General features: G+C 42.5%; 1 protein-coding gene across 5 annotated transcripts in view; it reads left to right on the top strand.

The window, feature by feature from the left end:
* Window positions 1–7,532: 7,532 nt before the first annotated feature.
* DSE (dermatan sulfate epimerase) overlaps window positions 7,533–19,671 on the top strand; it is an 86,524-nt gene continuing 74,385 nt past the window's right edge. The window contains exons 1-2 of one of the 5 annotated variants that reach the window (XM_082730115.1): window positions 14,915–14,929; window positions 16,496–16,592. The gene's annotated coding sequence lies outside the window, so the exon portion shown is untranslated. Of the gene's footprint in view, window positions 7,734–14,914; window positions 14,930–16,125; window positions 16,593–19,671 lie in introns of those variants that run through there. The other 4 variants (XM_082730117.1, XM_082730114.1, XM_082730113.1 and 1 more) reach the window with 4 other exon arrangements.

Below are 19,671 nucleotides of genomic sequence, written 5' to 3'. Positions count from 1 at the left end.
ATAGCCAAACTATGGAAAGAACCTAGATGTCCATCAACAGATGAATGGATCAAGAAGATGTGGTATATATACACAATGGAATACTATGCAGCCATAAAAAGAAACAAAATCTTGCCATTTGCGACAACATGGACGGAACTAGAGCGTATCATGCTTAGCGAAATAAGTCAAGCGGAGAAAGACAACTATCATATGATCTCCCTGATATGAGGAAGTGGAGATGCAACATGGGGCCTTAAGTGGGTAGGAGAAGAATAAATGAAACAAGATGGGATTGTGAGGGAGACAAACCATAAGTGACTCTTAATCTCACAAAACAAACTGAGGGTTGCTGCGGGGCAGGGGGTTGGGGGAAGGGGGGTGGGGTTATGGACATTGGGGAGGGTATGTGCTTTGGTGAGTGCTGTGAAGTGTGTAAACCTGGCGATTCACAGACCTGTACCCCTGGAGATAAAAATATATGTTTATAAAAAATAAAAAATTAAAAAAAAAACTTTTGAATGCCTTAAAAATCTCAGGCATAATGAGGATAAATTACTCAAGGAAGGTAAAATCTTGTTGAGAATTTTACCTCAAGGACAGGAGCTTGGATAGGTGATAACTGTTAAATATGTAGTGAGGAGCATACTTGGCCCACATGTCACTGGAAAATTATATGTAGCATACACTATCAAGTTTAACAGTGTTGAATGCAGGGTGCCATCAATTTACATTTTGAATAGGAATTTGATTTCCTCCAAAACTAAAGCTTACTTCTCCTTATGCATCAGTATTTTGTTAATGGGAAGAATGCAGATTTACATTTTAAAATAAATTGCTACAGTTCATGTACAATATGAGAACCTCAAAAGAAGAAGTTAGACTTTTTTGGCGAATGATACAGTATGGAGAAGTGGGAAGAAGAACATGCAGCTAGGACCCAGTCTTCCCATCTCTACCAGTAATTAGCAACAAGAACTGGCAATCACCACCTATGCTAACCTCAGTTTCTTAGGAAAATGAAAGGGTTGGCATATGATTATTCCAAGGTTTCTTCTTTCTTCTTTTTTGCATAGATGAGAAGTGCTTCTAAGAAATACTGTTTTTCTGTTAGATTGTAGTTGGGTTTTTTATTTTGCTGTTTTAGGTTTGTTGTTGTTTTTGCCTTTTTAGCATTTTTAAAAACACCAGTGTTTTCCATTTGGCCATGAAGAGCAAAAATGGCTACCCCCAAATGGAATTATTTATAAAAATCACAAGAACTAGAATGCAGAAGAAGCTACCTGTATTCTTTGGAGTCAGTTTAGAAAAATGTATGGAAAAATGTAATTGGGTTACATACTTAGGTTTAATACCAGCAAACTGGCAATTATTCCTGTCATCCAAAAGATCATCTGAAAGATTTTATCAAAATGCAAAACAGCCAAGATTTTCTTTGCTTAATACAGTTGATGTCGTTGGCAGAAGAAAAAGTCCTGAGTAGCCTAGCTGTTAAGTTTCATTGGAACTTAGTATTTTTAATACTTGGGCAGCAGAAATTTGAAGTGAAACATTCACTACTGAAACAACTTCACTATTTCAGCTAATACTAAAACCAAGTATTACTTCCTCAAACTGCATATCCAACAGTAGTACTTAGAAATAAATATATTAGTGAACTGGTAAATGAAAAGCAATCTTCATAATATTTTATGTAAATGAAAGTAAATGTAAAGCAATCTTCGCAATATTGTATGTAATTATTAAATCATTATCGATTATATGGTAAATTAATATATTATCAAAATCTAATGCTTCATTTGGTTCAAGTGCCCATTTAGTAACACTTCTACAAAATGGTGGTTCCCAAACTTTCTATATATCGGAATCACGGGGCTTTAAACACCCCAGTCAGTATGCTTTGATTGGCACAGGCCACCAGAAGCCACCAGAAACTCTAAAAGCTCCCTAGATTGTTCTAATGCTATGGAACATTGGTTCTGACTTTGGCTGCACACTGGAACCATCTGGTATATTTAACAACATATGGGATGCCAAGGCTTCATTCTAGAAAGAATTAAATCAGAATTTCTGAGAGTGAGCCTAAGCATTGCTGTGTTTTTAGGTACTCCCTCCCCCCAGGTGATGCTAATATGGCATTAGAATTACTACTACAGAATATTGCCAAAGCCACTCCTTATCCTCCTCAATACATTTGCATAAAGTCCCATAAGGCTTAGCTTCCAAACTAATGCAAACCTGGCCTAGTCTCAAATACTTATAGCCGCACTGTGAGTGAGTGGGGTGCATGAAGACAGAAGTTGGGTTATTTCTTGGAATAACACACTGACATAGCACATGGACATTGGGCAACCAGATTCCTGGGCCATGAACCTGTCTTAAGAATCTTCTTAAAGCAATTCTTCCTTAATTGCACTTTTCTGGAAGAAGCCAGAATTTGGTGAAAAGAGCCAGAATTTGGTATGGAAGCACTTGTTATAAGGAATCACTAAATTAAATCATGCCTCAGTGAACATCCATTCTAAACTCCTCAGTGATGTTGACAGTTCTTTACAGTACTCAAAAGCCACATTTAAGAAAAATATTATTATTAATATTAAATATGCTTAAACTACTTTCGGTTCTTTTCATGACTCAAAAGAACAAACAAGGGGCGCCTGGGTGGCTCAGTGGGTTAAAGCCTCTGCCTTCAGCTCCGGTCATGGTTCCAGGGTCCTGGGATCGAGCCCCACATCGGGCTCTCTGCTCCTCGGAGAGCCTGCTTCCTCCTCTCTCTCTCTGCCTGCCTCTCTGCCTACTTGTGATCTGTCTGTCAAATAAATAAATAAAAACTTAAAACAAAACAAAACAAAACAAACAACATCAGTCATTCATGTTGCAAATATCAATAATCATTTGTTTAATTTCAGAGAATAGTGCTGTCCCTTGGCAGGTGTATGGGACACCTTGGGTGTTTTATTTTATTTTATTTTATTTTTTGTTTTTGTTTCATTTTCTCAAGAGAGGAGGACAGGGGAAAGGGGCAGAGGAAGAAGGAGAGAGAATCTTAAGCAGGTTCCATGCCCAGTGTGGAGCCTGACACAGTTCAATGTCATGACCCTCATGACCTGAGCTCATGACTTGAGCCAAATCAAGAGTTGGATGCTTAACACACTGAGTCACCCAGGTGCCCCCACCTCAGGTAGTTTTAAAATAAATCAGTAAGTGATACAAAAATGATCTATTCAAAAGTCAATTGAGAATGGAGAATAACATTGACCTGAGGACACTCAAACTGAAAGTGGGGATTTTAGGTATGAAGTTAGTATAGACCAAGTGATTTAGTACAAAGAACCTGGATTTGATATCAGAAAACATAATTCTATGTGCTCTGAGCCAATTATATCTTGGGAAACTCACTTTAACTCTCTGAGCCTGTTTCCAGTCAAATGAGCCTAGTAATGCTAGTTATATCAGTAACCTGGCATACATGATCTGTTAGGAGATTTTAAAGCCAGGAAATATGTACCATACCTGAATAATAATTATATATAAAAGCCTTAAATTGTGACTGAGGATGGAGAGGGTACAATTCAATTATGATTAATAATACCGGTAAATGTTTTCTTTTGTTTTAATGATGAAAACTAACTTTAGAAAGCTTGAGTCATCTGAAGATGAAGCAGTAACAACAGCACAGTCTGGGCAGTGGAGAGGAGGGGCTGGTCGGCACTGGGCAAGTCAGGGAGACTGTGGGTATGAGCCAGGGGTTTGGAGAAGCCTGGGGTAGATGTCTGAGCAGGGCTGAACGCTCAGAAATGGAAGGGAAACTGACGACTATTACTGAGTAAGTGCAACTCAAGGGCTGTTGGGCTGGAGCAAACCAAAATGATCATACCTCTTCAGTGACTCAAAGATGAAACTTTAAAGGTGTAGGGTAAAGCAGTTTTACAAATAGACTATTTGGCATAGGGAGAGAAAGAAAAAAAAAAAAAGCATTTCAAGGATGAAAGAAGTTGTATGGTCATGGACCAGCTGGCTGGTTAGTAAAACCTAAAGGGCAAATTTGAGTTTATTGAATTAAACAAGAGAACTGAAATTATGTGCTTTTAACAGCCCTATAAAATTGGGGTCCATTAGGCTAGAGCCAAGAATAAACCGTAAGGACAACTATATATATATATATATATATATATAGAGAGAGAGAGAGAGAGAGAGAGAGTGTTAGTTTTCTTTGTATAAACATATATTTTTTTGTTTTGTTCAGACCAAAAGAGCATAGAAGGGATGGTCCTACTTGAGATAAATAGACAACAAAGAGAACTCATTCCTTTCTTCTTCCTTATCATGAAAAAATAACCATTCAACTGAAAGAGTAAAATGAGCTCTGTGAGAACTAATTACAAACTTAGGTGAAGAATTTGCACGAAGATAACCTAGCTCCCTAAAGCTTAACTTCTCTTGTCTACAAAAATTATATCTCAGCAAGGAGAGTTTGCAAATAAGGACTTTCATCTCGAATCAGCACAGAGAGAGATGAACACTAAAAGACCAGAGATGGACACGTAGAGTTCCAATTTTCAAAAAAGCAGCGCTTAGATTCCTGAAATTAAGACAAAGGGCTTTTTACATATCCTGAGAAAAATCAATAAACCTATTCTTACAGTAATATTTAGGCATTTAGAAAAGTCAGAAATCCAGGAGTTAAGAAGAATTCGCTAAGTAGTCGTTTCCTTTTTTTGACAATGTTGCTATGCCAGTAGAGCAAGGACATCTCATAGACAACACATTTGTCTGTATCTGGGAGGAAGACGTTGCTTTTTCCTAATCCCTTGGCCTGGGTATGGGTGGGTAACTTTTTCTAATTTCTACAAAGATGCCAAGCACATATGCACTTTAGCTGCTGCTCTGGAACAAGAAAAGAAGATATGACTAAGTAACACGTGAGTCCTTCATTGATGAGAATATTCATCAACAGCGTGCTAATTCGGTGTTATTTGGCAGTGGGAAGTGCCTCAGAATGAGAACTTGAATGATGGCATGGCAAACAGACCAAATTTGCAGAAGACATATAATTGGGAGGTAGAATTACTCAATTAATTACATCAGTGATATTCAGCATGTCAATGAGCTAAAAGAAGAGGCGTGACAGACAGCACAATCCAACTTAATAGAATCACGTTAAGGGAGGAACACCAACTAGAATGCATGTGGGTTGGGAAGATGTGTTTCCGAGTAGTCACGAAAAAGCCTTGACTACTTCAGAGTTTTAGGAGTAATCCAGGAGTCATTAGGGTAATACTGCTGCTCTAATAGCTCACAGGATTTACTTGAGGGAATACAGTAATTAGAACAAAGCCATTCAACATCCTTTTACTCTGTTATTTAGATGAAACCTTGAGTTTATTATTGGGGTCAGATTTTAAGAGGGACAATGGCAAAGGAAACGGCCTTCTAAGAGGTTTTCAGAAAGGATGCAGAAAAGCTGATGCATTTGGTTCCAGACAAACTGGAGAACTTTTCAGTGCAGTCAAGGTGCCAGACGCTTCCTGGAAGACACCAGGGGTCAAAGTTGCCAATCTTTGAAGCCTTTTGTAGAGGGGGCTTTTGCAAGGGGAAGATGTTATCCAAAAGCAGATTCTAGATCAATTGAAAGCAAAACTGGGGGTGAAGGGAAACAAATGACAATAGGTACTGTCACCTTTGAAGAGTTCTAGATCCTGGTTGCCCATTATGATCACCTGCGAAGAGATTTTAAAGGCTGCTGCTTAGATTCTAGCCCTAGAGATTCTGATTCATTGGTGTGGGGCCCTCATTAAAAGTATTTTATCAAAGTCCCTTTGCTGATTTACTGTTCTAGGTTGGAAAATCGCTGACCTAGATGACTACTTGTTGAGAAGTTAAATAAATCAAACCAAATGCTTTTTCTAAGGTGTCTTCCAAATTCGAGAAGATCAATGGAAATGAACACTTCTGGATTACTTTCTTTCTACAGCCAGGCACTTTCACAATTAATCCTCTCTCATTGAATTAATACATGTAAATCTCTTAGCACAGTGTCTGGCATGTAGTAACTCTCAAATATTAGTTATTTTTATTGTACAACCATTCAGCGGAGGTACTGTATCTCTACATTACTGATAAGGAAACCGAGATACTGCAGTTAGTTTTCCAAGGCCTCTAGTAATAAATCACAAATAAGGATTTAAAGCAGATTAAAGCCAGTTCTAAATTAGAGAGCCCTTTCTGCTCTGCTCCACAGGTCACCTTTAAAACTTCAGGAAATTTATGCAGATCAGTGGTTTACCTGAGTGAACATTTAAAAAAATTTAATGAAACCACTTCCTGCTGAACTGTTTGTAAGGAATCTCTCTTCAAATGCATTTTTTTTTTTTTAAGGAGAAGCATAAAAGTAGACATCCACATTTTTCCTAATGTGGCCTAATGTGGAAGTTCCTGAGAACCTCTGATGACAAGGGAAATGGATGGAGGTGGCCTTTTAGAACCCAACAAAGCACTTTGAAGCAAACCCAGGAAAAACTGCCATCTGGTAAAACATCTCCGATTCTAATGAATGCGTAAACATCACTTTCGTACCCCTAGCTCTGGCAGGTTTGGTTACAGGCTAACACGGAGAGAGGCAAAAAGTCAGGCCTCAGGTGATGTCCTGGTCATATGGGACACCTTCCCGGAGTCCAGATGGACCAGGCTGCGTTGCGTGCAGTGGCTGCTTTAAGAAAAGGGAGGAAACTTCTCCGAAGAGGTTGTGACTACTAAGGTTGCAAATCCTCCACCTGAAAAACTTGAAGGGATCAGAGGTCTCTCTCCTCTCCCTCCTCCTCCCTCACCCTCCTCCCTACACGGGCCTAGGAGGTAAGGTAAAAGAAATTTCTTCTTGAAAGCCGAGAACCTCAAATGCTCTGTCCCAGATCCCTTTACCTTTGATGATTTAAAATCGGTTGAGTTTGCAGGGATCAGTGCTTTAGGATTTAGAGATCTCGTCAGTGCAGTTAAGGAGAGAACTGCTTCTAAGTAGGTGATTTCCTCCCTTCTCTCTGAGAGTAAAATCGAACGCAGGAAAAAAGGAGGAGTAACGATGGTGGAGAAGGGGAGGGGAGTGGGCCACAGCCCCGGGAGCAAGGTTTCCTCGATTTCCTTCCCAGACTCTGCGGAAGCATCAGCTCCTCCCCCCGGGCCTCCAAAAGTATCGCTCACAGTCGAACCCGAAGCGTGTGGGTCACTTGGAAACTAAAGGGACTCGGAGCCAAAGAGGCCTGGCAAGGCAGGGGTGCGTGGAGGGGAAGGGTGCGCGGGGCCCCAGTGGAGGGGAAGGCCGAACGCAGCGCGGAGCCCGGAGTCCCCCGAGAGGAGGCGGGGAGAAGGCGGGGGCGGGCCGGAGGTCGGGGTCCGGCGTGGATTCGGGGGTCCCCGTTTCCCCCCCCCATTCTCGCCTCCCCGGGCTCTGGTGACGTTGCGGTTTCCTCCTCCCTCCACCGAGCCTCAGCGCCGGCCGCGTCCCGCCCTCCTCCCGCTTCGCCCACACCCCACACCCGCCCGCCCGCCCAGCTCGCAGTAGCGCCGCCCGAGGCTGCAGCGGCGCATCCCGTGGCGCGGCGCCCACCGGCACCCTTGGCGCGGCGGGCGCGCGGAGGGCTCGGCTCTGAGGGCGCCGCGGGCCCGGGCGCCCTGGGGTGAGGGGGCCGGGAGGGGGCTCCGGAGCCTGGGCCGAAGCTGGGGAGACGACGCCCGAGAGGACGAAGCCGCGGCGAGGAGCGGTAAGCGGAGGGGCGCGCGCGGCGGGCGCCGTTCTGGGCCCCGCGCGGCGCAACTTTCTTCCGGGGTCTCGGGCGGGTCCCCGGGCGCCCGCGGCACAAGGAGAGCCACGTCCCCTGCCGGGCGCGGAGCGCTGCGGGCGGCTCGCCCGGGCCCGGCGCGGCTGGGCTGCTGGAGGGCGCGCGAGGCGTGGAGCCCGAGCCCTGGGCTTGCCGGGTCAGGGCAGCTCCTGGCCCCTTCCCGCTCCTGCAGCGCCCGGCGCGGAGTCGGCGCATCGTGAGGTCCCGGACACCGCTTTCGGCGCCGAGCTTCCCCGGCCCGCCCGCGGGGCTCCCGCTGCCCTCGGCCGGCACCGCCTCGCGCCCCTCTTCCCCCGCGTGCCCCGCTGGTTGGGGAGGGGGTGGTGGTGGTCGTGCGTGCGGACCCCTCGGTGCGCGGGCGGCCCTTCCGTGCGGCTGCGGAAGCGGGGGAAGCCCGTCGCGAGCCTCCCCCGGTGCCGGATTCCAGCGCCGCTTGGCTCCGCCGACGCTCGGAGACTGCGGGTAAAGCTCTCTCGCGGCAGCTCCTGGTGGTGGTGGTGGGACGCTTGACTCACAGGCTGGGAAGCTCTGTAAGCAATGCCACATGGGCTGCAGATCGGTCGCGGCTGCAATCTGAGCTAAGTTTGTGACCCGCGGACTTTCTCGTTTTCATCGCTCGTTTGAGGCGGCTGCCTCGGCTTAGCTGGCCGCCCCCGGAGCCTGAAACCAAACCCGCGGCTGAAACGCAGGAGCCTCATTTACCTGGAATTCCTTCGCTCGGGAAACGACACTTGGAGTTTCTAGGGATCTTCGTGTAGTCAAGTTCTTTAACTTTTCTTTCGTTCGACCTGGTTAATGAGACATTAAATTTGAGCAACGACGTCCTCACTTAGACATCTTTTCAAAACAGGCTTTTCAGTATTTTTGACAGAATTTAATCTTTCAGGAATTCCCTTTTCTTCAGCTTTTTAAAATTTTCTCAATAAACGATAACTTCTGAAATGATGTATGTGCCATATTTGGTAGACTATTCAGACAGTACTACCAAAATGGGATCACAAAAATGTAATGACCTTGGAAGAATTGAGTATGGGATGATCTAAATATTTGTCCTGTGTTAACTTTTTTCTTTTAAGGTCACCCTATGGGCCTAAGTCCTTTTCTGAAGTGTGTAGGTTAGATGTATTTCAGTAAAAGTGAGAAAGGGTGAAATTTAATGCCTCCATCATCTACCGACCCCGCTGTGTGGGTACAGCAAAAAATGCAAGACCGTGCTCGTAACTGAGGAGATCTGCAGACGTCTGTAAGAAACTGCCCTAGTTCTCCTGGCGTTGTCAAAATCCGATGGGAGAAAACCTAAAGCAGCAGCACCTGAGAGTTTGAGCCTGGGAAGTGTCATTTTCCATCATTGGTAGATCATGTCAGTGTCAGTTTCAACAATTTTTGGTTAATAAAGACAGTGGCCTGTGAAGTACATTTTTACATTCAGGTTAGTAACTACTTACAGTTCAGTCACCTCTGAGGTTAGGGGCCTCGAGTGAGAAGACACCGGTAGGACATCAGCTAGGCTCGCCGCATGAGGTCAGGGCCATTATAGTGACTAACATTTGTGTGAGTATCAACTTTAGTATTTATAAAATTAGTTCACAAATTAGCTAATACATGTTTTCCGTGAGATCTGTGGTCTGGCTAGTCCAGGTGATCTTGCACTGCTGCCTGGCGGGGACATGGTGGACATCCATGAAGTTCTTAACTTCGCAGATGTCCTGCCTTCCTCAGTGCTTCTTTTTAAAGCTTATTTAACCTCTGAAAAAGTGTTTTATGATTATAGGTGAAAGTGCATTCTGCAATTATGTAATAAAGTACTTATACATATTTTCATGTTCTTCGTGGTAGATTATTTTGGTATTGATTTGTACTGCCTCAGATTCACACTGTGCTATGTGAAAGAAATTACATTATTCCCATTCAGTATTATGATTGCAGCAAATGGTTGGAAATGAATAAAGATAAAATATTTAAACTTGGCTTTTAATATATCATATTAATATATCAAAATATATAATTTAATATACATATATGTCATGCAGTATATATACATATATATATACTTAGTAAAATATAGTAAGTATTTTTATCATTTTTCAGCCCTCCCGCCTCTTCAAAAAAGAGAAATAGTGTTATTGTCCTGGATTGTGTTTGTGACAGGCCTTGGAGTGAGGAGCCCATGATAGAGGGAACTTCAGCATCTTAGTGGATATTGGTATTTCATTTATCGAGAGGGGCTGGACCTTTACTATTTTGAAGGAGTTGGTGAGGGACTTGATAAGGATCGATGGGCAGCAGCCTTTTGGAAGAATGTGTCCAAGCAGAGGACAGGACAGTTCTTGTTACTGATGCCTGAGGGGTTCTTCATCTTGGAATTACACTATCTTCCTCTAACTGACAGTCGCCCCATTAGCCAGAGATGTTTGGATGAGACAGTGAAATTCTCTAAAGGTAGAATCAGTGCCCAACATGGGAGTTAGGCAAGTGTATAAGTCCCGACTACCAAAAAGAGAAAATGTTTTCCCATCAATTCATTGGGCGAGTTAGTGGCAGAATAGGAACTAGATATTAAAATCCCAGATTCCTGAGGCACTGATCCGTGTGTCCATCTGGTGACAATGATAATTAAGGATGGATGAATTTCAAAGTGTTGCCAACGTTAATGCCCGATTCTAATAGGAAATTCCCTTTTAAAAATTAAACTCTGGGGGCGTCTGGGTGGCTCAGTCCGTTAAGCTGCTGCCTTTGGCTCAGGTCATGATTCCAGGTTCCTGGGATGGAGCCCGGAATTGGGCTCCCTGCTCAGCGGGGAGCCTGCTTTTCCCTATCCTGCTTCCCCTGTTTGTGTTCTCTGTCAAATAAATAAAATCTTTTAAAAAATTAAACTCTGCATTAAGGGGATATTTTTTTTTAAGATTTTATTTATTTATTTGACAGAGAGAGATCACAAGTAGGCCGAGAGGCAGGCAGAGAGAGAGAGAGGGAAACAGGCTCCCTGCTGAGCAGGGAGCCCAATGTGGGACTCCATCCCAGCACCCTGAGATCACGACCTGAGCCTAAGGCAGAGGCTTAACCGACTGAGCCACCCAGGCGCCCCAAGGGGATAATATTTTTAATTGAAATAGTTGTTCTTTAAAGAAAATCTTTCTGGGGCACCTGGGTGGCTCAGTCATTGGGCATCTGCCTTTGGCTTGGGTCTTGATCCTGGGGTCCTGGAATCGAGCCCTGAGTGGGACTCCCTGCTAGGTGAGAAGCCTGCTTTTCCCTCTCCCACTCCCCCTGCCCGTGTTCCCTCTCTTGCTATGTCTCTCTCTGTCAAATAAATAAATAAAACCTTAAAACATAAAAAAAAAAATAAAGTCTTTTTGTTAGTGAATAAACTTAGTCCCATGTTCTGATCTGTCTACACTTAGTGTTTCACAACTTCTAGTCACACACAGAAAAGTGGTTTGGTTAGCAGCTGGTGGAGACGTGTCACAGAAAAGATTCAAACTAGTAGAAAGTGTTATGGGTGGGGTAAAGAAGTGCCATAAGGTTTAATAAACTCTTGCTCACAAATTCATATGTTTAGACAATTGAAGGAAAGGAAAAGTCCCTGATAGATCATATGGCTACATGAATACTTGCATTTTAAAATTGCCTAGTACAGTGAAGTTTTTTTTCATATCTAGTATTTTCATATTTTAGCCTATGGAACTGAAGAGTGATACAGAGCAGGTGTCTTAGCCTCATTTTAGGGGTGTGGAAGTGCAAATACTGTGGAGGTAAGAGACTTGTCTGTCATTTTACAAATAATTAGTGGCCTTCCTTAAGTATGAGGTGAACCTATATTGCACTTTTAATTCTACTTTTCTCCTTCATGACTTCAAGTTCATGTGATTAAGACTCTTATATTTCATCTTCCTACAGATGTTGTGTATTATCCCTTTTTCTACTCACTACTGACCAGGGACTGTCAGCTCCAACCAATGCTTATGTGCTTCCCAGACTGCTGTAAACTGGCTGTTTACAGACCCTCTTCCCACAGCTCTGTCTTCTTCCACCCAAGCCTTGTAAGGATTCCATTGTGGGGCCTCTTCTCATTCCCAAATTCCTACAGAGTCCTAGGCTCATGGCTCAGTTCTCATTAGCTGCCTTAAGGTCTTGGGGTGCTTTACCAGTTGTGTGGCTTGCTTCTGCCTCTCCAGGCAAGCTCCAGCCTGTTGAGGGTGTGGAATCCAGATCCTCTTTCAGACGCCCAGAAGAGTATAAACCTGCAGGAGGCAGAGTGAGCCTTCGCAGAGCCTGTTGGAGATCACAAAGAAGAAAAGGGAATGATTTTCATTTGGCAAGAGAAGAAAAGACTGTTGAGGCCATCTGTTTATTTCTTGAATGGGGTAGTTTGTTCAGTCCTTAATTCAGGAGAACACTATGAATTTTTAATGTGTATGGAGATTACCACTGGATTTCCTTCTAGTTGTTTCAACTCCTTTGGGATATTCCATAAGCATGAACTTGGTAAGTGTTGTTATCAAATGTTAGTAAACAATTCCTGAAAGAACTGAATTTGCCTCTTCAGTAATATCTAGAAGCTATAAACATACTGATAATAAGTGTGGTTTGTTTTGACATTTTATATTTGGGAATGGTTATGGTTGTTAGATAAGTATGGTCCTGTTTTTAAAAATATAACAGAAGACATATATGCTATTAACTCTCCATGGCTTGTACGTGACATACGCATCATTGGTTATCTGTGCCCATCTGCATTGTCCTAGACAGGGTCAGAGAGAGTTTGTGACTGAGCGTATATTTCTGCATGCCAAAAAAATTTTTTGGTATTCTTTATGGAATTAATATTGCCTCTCTTCTCCCCAGTTAATATGAAAAAAAAAAAAAAAGGATAATCATAGTAAACTTCTGTGTGTGTGTTTAAGTTAGCATACATTGCTCTTTAGTAGAAATCAGATAGGTCCACAATCAGTTAAAGAGCTGTCATTGAAATCTTTCTGACTGAAATACTCATGGCATACACAGATGCCTTAGAGTTGTAAATTTGTATTGTTGATTAAATCAAGGCTTCTGCATTTTTCTCGCGTGTAACAAACTTAGCTACTAAGCCATACGCTCCTGATGCGTGCAGATGTTATACCACACTAAAGCTGAATCAGCATTTCATAACTCTTAAGAGGAATTTGTAAAGGAAATGGGCTTACCAAACTTGTGGGTCTATAATATTTTTATTGATGAAGTACACAGGCCATATACTGGCTTTACTGTTGGAGTCTCATGGCTAGTGCAGGAAAAATGGGGTTATTTGTTCGCAATTCATGAAGTGGGAGGTAACAAGCTTAGGCTGGTTATGTACGTTTCAGTGTACAATGTAGGAAGTACCTACACATGTAGTAGCACATGTCGTGACGCTAGCAGGAATTACTGATTTCCAGATGTCACAGACGACAGAGGGACGCTTCCATTTAGAAGACTGCCTTAGAGCGAAGCAGGGAAAGGGTTATTGCATTGCTAAAGTTAGTGTGCGTCCAGAAAGTTGCGTCAGTGACAAGAAACTCAAGAATTGCATGATAAAAGTCACCAAGTAGTTTAAAAGTGTTCCCATGCCAAGGTGCACTCAACAGCCTGACAGGCCCGGTAGAGGAGCAGGGAAGGTGGCCTGCCCCGGACAGCCCTGCTTACCCTCCCTGTAGCACTGCCTGTCATTCTTCTTGAAGCAGCCCGGTTTTCGTTGAGCCTGCTGAGGTTAGCCTGACAATCATGGATCTCTAAATTCCACAGATTCTGGGGAAGAGCTCTTCTTGGGGCCTTGGCCGTTTACTGATAGCATTCTAGGAAGCACAAATGGGGCCAGACTTCCCAACCTTGTGGGAATCAGGCTTGGGCCAGCTGCATTTTGGAATCACCTGCAGTGTTTACGCTTCTCCCCTGGGGGGACTGGGCCTGGCAGGAAGGAAAAAGTAGCCTGAAAGGGAATGTTGAGCAGCTGTTTTCCATCGTCCCTGAAGAAAAAGTAGAGGAAATCAAATCGACTTACAGCAAGCATCAAGAGGGATTTATGCTAAATACAGGGAAGTTTTTTTTTGAATGTTTTAACCTTTAGAATGGCTTTCTGAAGGAGGCCTTGGAGTTCTTCTGTGTTTAGAAAGGTTTAAGTGAGGCTGTCCTGGAGGGATGTTAGCATCTGTCTTCTCAGGTTCTGATTTTATGACGTCGGCTCATCTGGATATGAAAATCTTAGGGAATTAAAAAGGATTTAATTATATGAATATAGAAGAAATGGTCAGTTTTAGTGTTACCTTTATGGTTTCTGTTTACCATTTTTGTTATCAGAACAAAATATTTCCTCACAGGCTAAATACTGATTATGTGTGAAAATCCATTAACCTTTCATTCAGGTACACATAATACCTGAAAATTCCTCTTCTCTATACTTAATATTTTCTCCCCCAAGGTTGCTTTTCTCCACATTTCTTTTTTATTCTAGAAAACCTTAAAAAAAGGTTTTGGCACCAGACTATAGTATTCCATTTGGGCTTTTCAGTAATATCTTTTATGTTTTTCTGCTCCCTCTTTTATGGTATAACTAGACCGGCAGTAGTGGCCACAGGAACATATGGGGCATTCATCAGTCATGTGGTCAAAATACAGAGGTTGCCTATGTTAGAGAGAGCCTGGAAACTTGTCTCATTTACCAAACTCCTTATAGCAGTATTTATGGTTAAAAATTAATAATGATATTTATGAAAATGGAAAGTGAACTTTGTTTCATTTTGTTTAAGAAAACAGAATCCCCAAGAGAACCAAGGGTTTCAGGCCGGTGGTTCTGGTTTTTTTCTCAATATTAAAAATTAGGCAGTACTTGAGGTGTAATTCTCTTAAAAGCAGGTTCATTTCGATACAATGCAAAGTGTTGGAAAAACCGCTCTCAGCCAGTGTATGAGGTTCAAGTAGAGTGATAGCAGTGCACAAGTAGTAGAACCTAGCAAAGTCAGGGTCTTAGGCTATTGGTGTTAGGTGTTTCAACTTAGTTTTACAGTACATGGTTTTAAAGCCGTTTTGAAATGTTTTCATAATTACTTTTCTCAAAGGAAATCTTGATTCTTGGAGGCACTGAAAAACCTGCAGACTTATCTTAGGTAAGAGTGTCTTTTGCTGGCCCCTTTGGTGGCAAGCTTAATTTCTTCTTTACCTCCTTTATCTCCACCTTAAATCTTCCATGAGTTAGAAGCTATATCAGTTCTACTCAGAACCCAGTAGAAGTAGAGAGCAAAGTAAGAATCTGTTAGGGTACCTACCTGGCCCCTAGCTGGATGACCTAGTGAGTCTTGATCTCAGAGTCTTGAGTTCGAGCCCCACAGTGGGTATAGAGATTACTTAACTAAATGAACATTTAAAAAAATTTTTTTATAAAGATTTTATTTATTTATTTGACAGAGACCACAAGTAGGCAGAGAGGCAGGCGGGGTCGGGGGAGCAGACTCCCTGCTGAGCAGAGGGCCCAATTGTGGGACTCGATCCCAGGACCCTTAGATCATGACCTGAGCTGAAGGGAGAGGCTTAACTCACTGAGCCACCATTTAATTTAAAATTAAAAAATTTTAAATTTTTAAAATTAAAAAAAAATTTTAAGCTCCGCCATTTCTTCTAAGGAAACAAACATTGTTCAGATTGGATTCACCACAAGTTAACCATGTACTACGCTATGGTTCTAAGGTTCTCACCATTAAAATTTTTAGACTTACTGGGACTTGCATAGAATTATTCCATATTAAATTCAAATTAACAAATAGTGCTATGAGTATCTGCTGCAAGAATTTGGGAACTTTACAAATTCAATTTCATTTCTAGTTGTTGAATTTCATCTTGCAAGTTTCAGGTTAATTTGGACCACACTCAGTATCACTTCTTGAGGAAGAAATGTGTGTTGTATTTATATTACTAAATTGCCATAAAATGATAAATCCTATGCCTAAAGAGGGTGAATTGAGCTAGCAGTGTTCGGGCGGTTTCATAACAGATCCTTCTTTGTGTGCTTACACCTTTTTTTCTTGTTGGTGAAGCCACTGAAGTTTGGTTCAGTGATTGCAAGTTTTAGAAAAGATAAATCTGTGTTACTTGGGAATGAATGCTTTGGTATATAACTTTTTCCAATGCACTTTTGAACCTGGAGAGTTAGATGAAAGAACATTATACTTCAGTGATAGAAATACTGAAAGGATTTAGTCATTCAGCAAGTATTTGCCAGGTACTTCTGTGTTTGAAGGGACGTCTGTGTGGAGGTGAAGAGGGAAAGCATACAAAATAAATATGACATGGTTGCCAGCCTTGGGGAACTATAAAATCTGGTGGGAGAAGGATAACGGAGTATGAAACTTCATGAGAACAAGGAAGTGAGGACCAGACCCGAATGCATGCAGTAGAATTGCAGGAAGGAGGAGATCCGTAGTAGGATTCCCCAGGCACAGAACACCCGGCTGGGAGGGGTGAATGAACTGGGCCTCAAAGGACTTTATGCCAGAAAGGGGAAGGAAAAAAAGGCATGGCAAGCAGGGCAGCTGAGCCAAGGCACAGGAAGCAGAAAGGGAGTGGCTGCTAGGTTGAGGAGAACTTGGGAGAACTGTGGGAATCCACTTCTCTCCTGTAACATTCTCTCTCCTTTCTTCCCTTCATTCTGGATCTGTTCCTTCACTGTTTTCCCCGAGTATTTCTGGAAGGTCTGATTGCATGTAATCAGCTGTGCATGCCACCATAGGAAACAGACCAAGACCCCTGCCTCGCAGACCCCTTCGAGCCCAGTGGGTAAGATTTACCTCCAATCCAGAGAGGACTGAAACCGTAAATATGAGAGAGGAAGATAACATACACCTCCAAGTAACTCGGCATGCATGTAACTAGTACTAAATGCATACATTACCAAATGTACGTAAGGCTATAAACATTTTTATGGACCCCTTTTTGGGCCCAGGTCAGGCACCACCTCCCAGTCCATCTTTCTCCACCCCAGCTAGTTTGTCATTCTCATGCAAACATCTTTCGTTTTATTTTAGTGGTTTGGGTGAAAATTTCATTGCTTTTGCCATCTTATAAGATGGTGTAAGCACCTTCTTGGCTAGCATTGTTCCTGAATTCTCAAGGTCTATCGAACGGTCATATATGAGGCCACAGGGGAGACCGCTTACAGATGAGTTGCAGGGAAGGCGTCGTAAAGCATGTTGCATTCTTTGAGAAAGACAAGAGGTTGGGTGTGAAGCATCATGGAGGGCAAACCCCAGGAAAGAGAGTAACAATGGGAATAAAAATGTGAGTTGTGCTCAAGGAAGAGCAGGTAAGGGCAAAGGTCGAACTTTGTGTAGGGAGGAAATGAGTGATAAAGTGGCAGCAAGTGTTAGATTGTGGAAGCTCTTGGGTGAGAAATTTACTTATTGTGAGAAATAGAGGCTTTCTCGGCTCTTCACTGTCTGTGACCTTGGGTAACTTAGAAAACCCACCTATGCCTCAGTTTCTTCATCTGTAAAAAGGGGATGATATTAATATCTACATTATGGGCCTGGTGAAGATTAAATGAGTTAATCCACTTGAAGTCCTTAAAACAGTTCCTGGCACTTGGTAAGCGCTATGTATATATATTGTTTATAGCAATAAGAATTATGATCTTTGCTTCAGAAATGAGAAAATTTAGAGCTTGGACTATATTTGCTAGAGCCGTTGTAGCAAAGTGCCTCTAACTGTGTGGCTTAAACAATTCTAGAAGTTAGACGTCCATAATTCTAGAGGCTAGAAGTCCAGGATCAAGGCTTGGATGGGGTTGGTTCCTTCTAAGGCCACGAAGGAGAGTCTATTCCATGCCTCTCTGCTGGCTTCCGGCAGTGTCTGCCAATCTTTGGCATTCCTAGGCTTGGCAATACTTCACCCTGATCTCTACCTTCATCATCCCATAGCATTCTCCCTGTGTGTCTCTCTGTCTCTGAATGTTCTCTTTTTAGAAACATACCATATTGGATTAGGGACCCATCCTACTGCAATATGAGTTTTTCTTTGTTAATTATATCTGCAACAACCCTGCTTCTAAGTAAGGTCACATTCTGAGATGTGGGTGATTTGAACTTCTACATGATGAACTTTTACGAGACACAGTTCAACCTGTAGCAGACTCCAAGTCAGATCTTTTGAGTCTACTGCACTGTGACCATGGTGTGCCAGAAGGATTATGGAAAAGTGGAGGAATCTGTAGGTTTGTATGAGAAACGGTTAATGAGCTCTCCTTGGTTCTCTCTCCTGTTTGCCTGGACCCGCACCATTCCCTGAACGGCTGCAATGAGACATGTCACAGAGAGCCCTGGGATATCGGCGTATCCCGGTCTCCTGAAGGGATCTTTTGCATTTCTTTCTTCTTTCCAGAATAGCAGTCTTTTGCTTCTTTCCATTTGGGGATTGGAGATAAAGGTATTCAGAGAAGTTTAGGGATATTTTTACTTGCAGTGGATAATTTCAGTCTTCTCTATAAATTTGGATGATAGATCACTGTCCATAGTATAGGTGATAAAGGAAGAATTGAATACTTTGGGGAAGAGGTAAAAATCCAAAGTATCAACAGTAACGGTTTTACTGAAGAGTTGATGGAAGGTGAGTAAGCGGGTCAATATGAGGTCAGATAGAAGCTGAGGCCTCTCAGGTTTATTGTTGGAATCGAGGTGGCATGGGCAAGTACGGTTGAGGTTTCTAAGCCACTGAGGACATTAGAAATATCCCCAAGCAATAGAAATTGCCTGTGATGGTTAAAAAGATTACATCCACACGTGGGGATTTCAAGTGGCAAATGTACCAGGAGAGTTACTGAGAGAACCGAGGGGTGGCCCCAGGAATCAAAAAGGCTCGCTTTACCTCCCTTGTGGGTTGGGAAGAATGAGGTTTGGCCTCCCTGAGAGCACAGCAGAGCATAGGGTGTTACTGAAAGAATCAAAGTTTCTTTATAAAATCTTTAATTTGGAAGGAGCCTAAGTGACACCTGGTTCCCTGCCTCATTTAACTCAGGTAGTCATCTTACCTCCACATTCATTTAGGACGATACATGAAAAGGAAGTTTAGAAAATAAGCTTAGCACAAAAGGAGTTTTCTCCAGCATCCAGCTCCACGAAGAGAATGCCATCAGGTTTGACCAAAAGAAATAGCTAGGTGGAATCTGCTTGTGAGCAGAGGTTGGGTGAGATGGGTAGGTGGAGATGGGAAGTGTGTGCCTAGATTAGGAGATGGGGAGAACAGGCTAACATTCCCAGAGTGGGATGCTACCGACAGTGCAACACAGAGACAGTTGATTCACCAAGACATCCAGTGAAGCATGCATGACCTTGGACATACAGACACAAACAGTAAATATCTGGCCATGTTTCAGGCTCTGACTTGGGGTATTTTTGTCAGGACACTTTTTTTTTTTTTTTGGCCTGCAGATCTGTGGCCAGGAGTTACTCTTTTGTTCTGCACAGTGATCAGAGTTTCCAGCAGTCTAGTAAAGCTTTTCCTTAGATTGTTTCCTGGCTAGTAACACTTTATAGATCTATAGAAACTCACCATAATAAGATATTTAGCACAAAATAATAGGAGTAGAATAGGTATATGAAAAATAATTCATTAGAGTGCTCTCTAATTCTTTTGCATTCCTGGCTAAAAGAAATGTTATCAGTCCAGGAATTCTTTTTTTTTTTTAAATTTACAAATAGCACTAATAAAGCACTTATACCAAACCATTAAATAATAATCTTTGGGAATACAGTTAAAAATGAGGACACGAATCACTCTAAATTTCTAAACAGAACAACTTCAATAAATGTCTTAGCACCAGACAAGCAGCCATCCAGCAGAAGGAGAGGCCTGGCTGGTCTGG

Source organism: Mustela nivalis (genome assembly GCF_964662115.1).
Source record: "Mustela nivalis genome assembly, chromosome: 5".
In the NCBI taxonomy this organism is placed as follows: Eukaryota; Metazoa; Chordata; class Mammalia; order Carnivora; family Mustelidae; genus Mustela; species Mustela nivalis.
This window is presented reverse-complemented; position numbering and strand designations above follow the sequence as displayed.